Genomic DNA, 8,099 nt, shown 5'->3' with positions numbered 1-8,099 from the left:
CTGCGAAGAGTCCAAAGCTGTGCATCAGATGGCTAATGTATCCCTTTAGTTGGAACTAGCACTCTGTTTTGTCACTGAACTATTGTTCTTTGACTGCTTTTCCTTTGTTTCTGCATTCCCTCACTCCCCTAATTAGTAACTCTTTGAATCTGCTTTGTGGAAGGAGAAGGCCTAGGAAACCAAAGCCTTATATCTACAGACAAGAAGCAGGGGACCCAGAGGAGTTTGTGTACCCTGTTTCAATGGCATACTCTAAAGATACTGGAGGTAACTATCAATTGATACTCCTTTATTTTAACAAAAAGGGAAGCATTTCAGTTTACCAGCATTTTTCTGGGTAATATCTCAGTGTAGGACATTCTAGACTACAACTTGTATATAAGCTGCTGAATTTTTAAAAATAAGGCTCTTTATGTTTTATATCTATGTATTTGAAATATCCAACTTGCTCTTCCCTTTTCTGTTTTCGGTTTTTAATGTAGCTGCCTAGGGAGTTCCCAGGTAGCTCCAGCGGTTAAGAACCCATCTACCAATGCAGGAGATGTGGGTTCGATCCCTGACCAGTATCCTTGCCTGGAGAATCCCATGGACAGAGGAGCCTGGTGGGCTACAGTGCATGGGGTCGCAGAGTCAGACACAACTGAAGTGACTTAGCACATAGACCAAATATAATAAAAACATGCCGATCTGTGAAACGAAATTTCAAAGAATCCCATAAATAAGAGCTTTTGATAATAGAGCTTTTGATCAAATTACTATTTCAAGGAATAATGAGGATTAATTTGGGATATTTGTAAAACGGGCTTCCCTGGTGGCTTAGTGGTAAAGAACCCACCTCCAAATACAGGAGATGCGCATTTGATGCCTGAGTCCAGAAGATCCCCTGGAAAAGGAAATGGCAACCTACTCCAGTATTCTTGCCTGGGAAATCCCATGGACAGAGGAGCCTGGTGGGCTACAGTGCATGGGGTCACAAAGAGGCAGACAGGACTCAGTGACTGAGCATGCAGGCATGTTTATGACTATTGAAAACAAATATTAGACCTAAATACTTTGGCTGTAAAACATGAAAAGTTAAGAGCAGACAATTTAAGAGGCATACAGGCTTGATTTACCAAGGAACTGGAGCTTCTTCATCATTCTCCCCTTTCTATGTCCCCCATTCTCCTCAAAGCCAAAACCCTTCCTCATTCTATATTCTCCTTGATAGACTCTGCTCACAGTAAATTGTTAAAAAGGGAGAAGACTTAAAGTGTAACTAAATAATCAGACATGGATTCGTGGTTTTCCCCTCGAGAACTTCTGCATTCTCACATGAACAGAGCATTGAATAAACAGCCTGAATCCCTAGCAGGGCTACATCCTGTGTCAGGCACACAGAGCTTCTCAGTGGGCAGTGGGCTTGTCAAGCATGCCAGGAAATCATCTGCTAAGAAGGCTCATACGCTGAAGATGGAGAAGAGGAGGAAGAAGAAAAGGCCAAAAAATAGCAAAGGGATGAGATTACAGGCCTAGCCTGTGGTCACTTGGTTGATCCTCACCACCTCCAAGAGTTGGCATTACCATGATACACACACACCCTGTTTTGTCAGTAGCTATGAAAACAGAAGTCCTGTGGGCTGTGGTTTGCTGAGGGTCATCTATCTAGTAAAGTGAAGTTTGAACCCTAGGCTGCCTAGCTCAGCGGCTATACACTCTTTAAACTATACCTACTTCTTACAACCACAATCAAATATACATTTCAAAAAATATGATAATAGTCATAAATAGAAATAAAGAGACATCGTCCAAAAATAGCTCTATTGAGCTTATGATGGACAGGAGAATGGAAATAAATGCAAATTCTCTTCTACAAGGGTTTCCTCTGAGGGTTACTTTCTCTGTCTGTTTGGCCTTGTGAAATTAGACCTTTCCTGATGGATTGGAGCTGAGTGTATCCTTTTTGTCAAGGGCGGCTTGAAGTTCGTGGAATAGTTTACCTGAAGCTTGGCAAGTGCCAATTCCTGGCACCAAGATGCTACTTTCAGAGACTAAATTAGCTTTCTTCAGAGTCACAGCAAAAAGCGATACAATAAATTGATTACTTGAAAGTGCCTTCTCAAGTTTTTATTTTTTTTTATTGCTTCTTGAGCCAATTTGTTATCCCAGTGGTGTCACTGTTACAGAAGTAGGTCTATTTCTGTATTCTCATTTCATGAATAGGAATCATCTGAATATAGCCATAGACATCTAGCTGAGACCATTTTTCTCAAAACTACAAAGGCAGGGAAAATTCCCAACTGTACTTCTTCCAAATGTCAAGAAGTGGCTTAAGAACTTATTTCTGTAATCTGTTGAACTATTTATTTATATGAATACTGCCATTGGTTGTAAGCATGCTTATATCTAGTCATTGATAAGGGCTTGGGAAGTTGTGATAAAATCAAGGCAGTCTGCTGCCGTCTAGCTTTTTCTGTTTCCATCCTCAGGAGTTTCCTCCATAGTATTACAGAAAGGTACTTTTTTAAAGAAGCAATTCCTCTTCCATCCTTGGGAGGGAGACATTGTATTGGTACTGCAATGTCTCTCTTTTTAAAAGTTATACTTACTTGTGTCTTTTTAAAATTTAAGATGAATGGTCTAAATCCACTATAATAACTAAGCATCAGCACCCTCTCCAATGGGGGCAATTTTTTTTTTCAATAGTAAAGATTAATAAGTCAACATGACCCTTGGGGAGACCGTGAAGCAGATGCAGTTCTCTTTTGTCATCGTTCTTGTTTTTCCAGAGTCTAGGTGCTTCCCAATCTTTGCAGCTGTCTCCTCTGCAAAGTGTGTATTCTGCTGTTTGCAGATTCCAACTGTTGGTATTCTTCAGGGCCTGGTTCCCGTGCTCTGAGCCAGGAAGGCAATATGAGCTCTGCCACTTGATACATTTATTGGGCTCTTGTACTGTCCTGTACTGAACTCCGCTGGACTCTAAGGAAACAGAGGTGGATAAAACAAACATGGCCCCTGTCCTCCATCATCTGATAAGCCTTAAATGCATCATCCCCAAATTAAATCCATGATTAGATGAGGTGCACCACAGGAGAAGTAAAGATTCCAAACCATATTATAAAGGGGAGAACCAATTAATTTGGGGGTGGGAAATCAAAGATTCTGGGAGGAAATATGCAAGCTGAGAAATGAAGTGGGAACAGGAATTACCCAAGTGAAAAATAGTAATAGAATATTTATGAGGGAAAAAATATGTACTAAGCACATTTCAAAAAGAGGTGGGGAAGGCCAGATGAACTTAAGTCATTTTTCCTAATGAGTGCCTAATTGGTTTATCTATTCATGGATGATGTGCCTACAGTGTAATTAATTACTCAGCTATAAGAACAAATGAATTCCCAGGAATGGGAGCATGAGGAGAAGGCCTGGTTAGTGTTACATGGCCATGTTAATATAGTTCTGCTTTGCCTGTTCAGTTCAGTTCAGTCGCTCAGTCGTGTCAGACTCTTTGCGACCCCATGAATTGCAGCACACCAGGCCTCCCTGTCCATCACCAACTCCTGGAATTCACCCAAACTCATGTCCATCAAGTTGGTGATGCCATCCAGCCATGTTATCCTCTATCATCCCCTTCTTCTCCTGCTCCCAATCGCTCCCAGCATCAGAGTCTTTTCCAATGAGTCAACTCTTCGCATGAGGTGGCCAAAGTACTGGAGTTTCAGCTTTAGGATCATTCCTTCCAAAGAAATCCCAGGGCTGATCTCCTTCAGAATGGACTGGTTGGATCTCCTTGCAGTCCAAGGGACTCTCAAGAGTCTTCTCCCACACCACAGTTCAAAAGCATCAATTCTTCGGTGCTCAGCTTTCTTCACAGTCCAACTCTCACATCCATACATGATCACAGGAAAAACCATAGCCTTGACTAGATGGACCTTAGTTGGCAAAGTGATGCCTCTGCTTTTGAATATGCTATCTAGGTTGGTCATAACTTTCCTTCCAAGGAGTAAGCCTCAGTAAAACAACAGTGGTACCAAAGTGTGGTTGCTTTAGTTTTCTCAGTGTCCTTCCAACAGACATAAAATCTAAATCCTAAATTTTAATTTAGGATTAATTAATTTAATTTTTAAGTCCTAAATCCTAACGTAAACACTAAATCCATAGTGTAACCACTGTGCTTACTTAGCAAACACAGTGTCAAGAGACATTCTCCAGATCACCTCCTCCAACTTGCTTCTCCTAATTTCTTCTCACTGAGCTGCTTTTGTCAAATTGCCAGCCCTACAAAGGCTATCAGATTTAAGGGCACTATTAAATCTGGGGCTGCTCCAAGACGTAAAGATTCTGTGTGTTTTGTGCGTAAGCTAAATGAGATACATCTTTTGTATCTAAAATAGAACCCCATAGCTTAGCATTCAACAAACAAGTAAGGCTACCTGTGGTTCAGATAAATAGATAAATTATTCTATTTAAAGACTTTGCAGCTTTGGATCACCATAAACAAAACCTTCACATGACATCCATTATATGCTGAATCTCAAAAGAAATGATACAAATTACCTCTTTTATAAAACAGAAGCAGATTCGCAGACATAGAGAACAAATTTATGGTGGCCAGGGTAATGGGGGAAAGAGATAGTTAGGGTTTGGGATGGATGGAGACACACTGCTGTATTTTAAGTGGATAGCCAACAAGGACCTACTGGACAGCACAGGGAACTCTGCTCAATGTTATGTGGTAGCCTGGATGGGAGGGGAATTTGAGGAGATTGGATGCATGTATATGTATGACTGAGTCCCTTTGCTGTCCACATGAGACTATCACAACACTGTTAATCAGCTTTACTCCAATGCAAAATAAAAAGTAAAAGGAAAAAAAATGCCTTTTCTTCAACAATATATTGTTTTCATTGTAATGTATTATATACAATTTGTTATGTACTTAATGAGATTACTGTCCTGGGATTTTAGGATGTGTAGAAAATACAATTAAGGCATTAAAATTAAATATAAATTATCCCCACCAGAAATACTCCTAGCTGGTTATTTACTAAAGCATCTTGAATCCAGCAGATCAAGGAAAAATTCCCCAAAGAGACTGTAATTAGAACTATTTAGGACTTGGCAGAACTGGAACCAAAATTTCTTTATAAAAATGAATAATGCCTTGGGCTACGTAAATTATAAAATCTGAAGCTCTAATAGCAGCATCACGACAACTGAGTTTAATTGTTCTGATAGTGAGCTGGAGAGAGGCACACTCAGCTTCCTGAATTTATGTTAGAAATACATGGGATTCTTGCCAACTGGCGATTGTTGTTAAGCGGTACTCTGTCCAAGGAATGTAAAACATTTTTAAAAAACAAACAAACAAACAAAAAAACACCTGGACGACAAACATTCTATGCCATTCTATGCCATCTTCACTATTGGAGAAGGAGATCACAGTAATGTTTATATGAAGACTACCAGTGGATTTGAAAAATGGTTAATAATAATCCCCAGGGGGAAAGAAAGATAACAGATTCTCTTAGTCTTGAAAAAATTGTTAATAATAATCCCTGGGGGAAAAGAAAGAGGACAACAGAGATTCTCTTAGTGATGAGTGATTTATGTTGAAATAGCCAATGCACTCTCCCTCACTTCCTTTTTGGAGCATTGAAGGGTAGCGGGGAGAGGGCTGCCCTGGTGGCTGCCCTGGTGGCTCAGTGGTAAAGAATCACCTGCCGTGCTGGAGACACAGGTTCAATACCTTGTTCAGGAAGCTCCTAGAGAAGGAAATGGTAACCCACTCCAGTATTCTTACTTGGGAAATCCCATGGACAGAGAAGACTGGCAAGCTACAGTCCATAGGGTCGCAAGAGTCAGACATGACTTAGTGACTAAACAACAACAGCAGCAGCAGCGTTTTTTGTTTTAATTTATGTATTAAATTGAGGTATAGTCGATTTACAGTGTTGTCTTTGTTTCAGGTGTACAGCACAGTGATTCAGTTCTATATGATGGTGGTAGTGTCAGTCACTCAGCTTTGTTCGACTCTGTGATCCCATAGACTGTAGTCCACCAGGCAGGCTCCTCTGTCCATGGATTTTTCTAGGCAAGAATACTATGCTGCTGCTGCTAAGTCGTTTCAGTCGTATCTGACTCTGTGCGACCCCATAGACGGCAGCCCACCAGGCTCCCCCGTCCCTGGGATTCTCCAGGCAAGAACACTGGAGTGGGTTGCCATTTCCTTCTCCAATGCATGAAAGTGAAAAGTGAAAAGGAAGTCGCTCAGTCGTGTCCGACTCTTCGCGACCCCATGGACTGCAGCCTACCAGGCTCCTCCGTCCATGGGATTTTCTAGGCAAAAGTACTGAAGTGGAATACTATAGTGGGTTGCAATTCTCTTCTCCAGGGGATCTTCCCATCTAGAAATTGAACCCAAGTCTCCAGCATTACAGGCAGATTCTTTATTATAGTCTGAGCCACCAGGGAAGCCCATATGTATATATTATATATGTGTGTGTGTGTGTATATATGTATATTCTTTTTCTGATTCTTTCTCTTACAGGTAATTGCGAAATACTTGTGCTATATAGTAGGTCCTTGTGGTTCCTTGCTTCCTTTTGACCTAGGGAACTGGATTAGTGGGCTTGTAACTGGATTTTGATTAGAGAGCATTCTCTGGCCACAGAAAAGGTTTTCTTTGTGGAAAACTCAAACTGTCAGCTTTAGTGTGTTCGTTTTAAATGCTTTCAGCTATAAGTAACAAGAAACCTGGACCAACAACGGCTTGAACCAATCAGGATTACTTAAAAAAATTTTTTTTTATTTTGTATTAACAATGTTGTGATAGTTTCAGGTGAATAGCGAAGGGACTCAGTCATACTTACCCATGTATCCAATTACCCCCAAACTACCCTCCCATCTAGGCTGCCACGTAACACTGAGCAGAGTTCCGTGTGATACACCGTGAGTCCTTCCCCCTACAACCATAAACTTGTTCTCAAAGTCTGCAGTCTGTTTTTGTTTTCTAAGTTCATCTTATAATTTTTTTTTAGATTCCCCATATAAGGGATGTCATACAATATTTCCCATTCTCTGTCTGACTTACCTCACTCAGTGTGACACTCTCTAGGTGCATACACATTGCTACAAATGGCATTATTTCATTATTTTTAATGGCTGAGTAATATTCCATTGTATATATGTGCCACATTTTCTTTATCCATTCCTCTGTTGATGGACGTTTAGGTTGCTTCCTTGTCTTGACTGTTGTAAGCAGTGTAGCAATGAACATTGGGGTGCATGTATCTTTTTGTATCATGTTTTTCTCCAGACATATGCCCAGGAGTGGGATTGCAGGGTCATATGTTAGCTCTATTTTTAGTTTTTTAAGGAACCTCCATAATGTTCTCCATAGTGACTGTACCAGTTTACATTCCCACCAACAGTGTAGGGAGGGTTCAAATAGTGGGTTGCTTTTAAATAAGTGGCCACTGGAAGCATTTCAGTTGTTGTATGATGTTATCACCGTTTGCAGAAGGCCAGCATCTAGGAAATTTTCTTGGCCTTTCCGTCATGCTGGCCAGATGGCCTGTCTTGGCCTTTCCCTCATGATGACAAGATGGTACTGCAGCTTTAGACATCATATCTGTGTTACATGCAGTGAGGGGTCGGGAGGAGGAGGATCAGCTCTAGTCACATCTGCCCAATCACCAGAAGCGCAAAACGTTCCCCAAAGCCTTCAAAAGACTTCAGCTTGTAGCCCATTAGCCAGAACTATGCCATATGGCCATCTCTAGTGGGAAGGAGATTAGAAAATTAATATTTGCTTTATAGTTTCTATAATACACGCAGAAAGGGTGAAGGGAGTTAGAAAACACTATGAACGAGACTATCAGAATTTTGGTCACATTTGGCCTATATTAATGGATTACTTTCAGAGACTTAAAGGAACTTATTAAGGTGGACAAGAGAATAGGGAAGAACTAAGATCTTTGTGCCGAATGCAGAGTAAACCTTGGGAAGGGTAATTAGAAGGGGAAATAAACTAGAATTGACCTAAAAATGTCTTAAAGTCAGATCTTACAAAATTTTTGGCAAACCAGTCAAACTGTATTATCATAATGTGGATAATA

General features: G+C 40.6%; 1 protein-coding gene and 1 long non-coding RNA gene across 16 annotated transcripts in view; one reads left to right on the top strand and one right to left on the bottom strand.

Moving 5' to 3' along the window:
• PDE4D (phosphodiesterase 4D) overlaps positions 1-8,099 on the top strand; it is a 1,650,639-nt gene that overhangs the window by 1,294,547 nt on the left and 347,993 nt on the right. The gene's annotated exons all lie outside the window — the stretch shown is intronic.
• Positions 1-8,099, bottom strand: part of LOC147350408 (uncharacterized) — a 126,943-nt gene that overhangs the window by 24,629 nt on the left and 94,215 nt on the right. The gene's annotated exons all lie outside the window — the stretch shown is intronic.

Source organism: Bos grunniens, chromosome 20 (assembly GCF_055505025.1).
Source record: "Bos grunniens cultivar Pamir isolate PY7600 chromosome 20, Bosgru_T2T1.0, whole genome shotgun sequence".
In the NCBI taxonomy this organism is placed as follows: Eukaryota; Metazoa; Chordata; class Mammalia; order Artiodactyla; family Bovidae; genus Bos; species Bos grunniens.
Note: the sequence above shows the minus strand (reverse complement) of the source record. Positions and strands in the feature narration are given on the sequence as shown.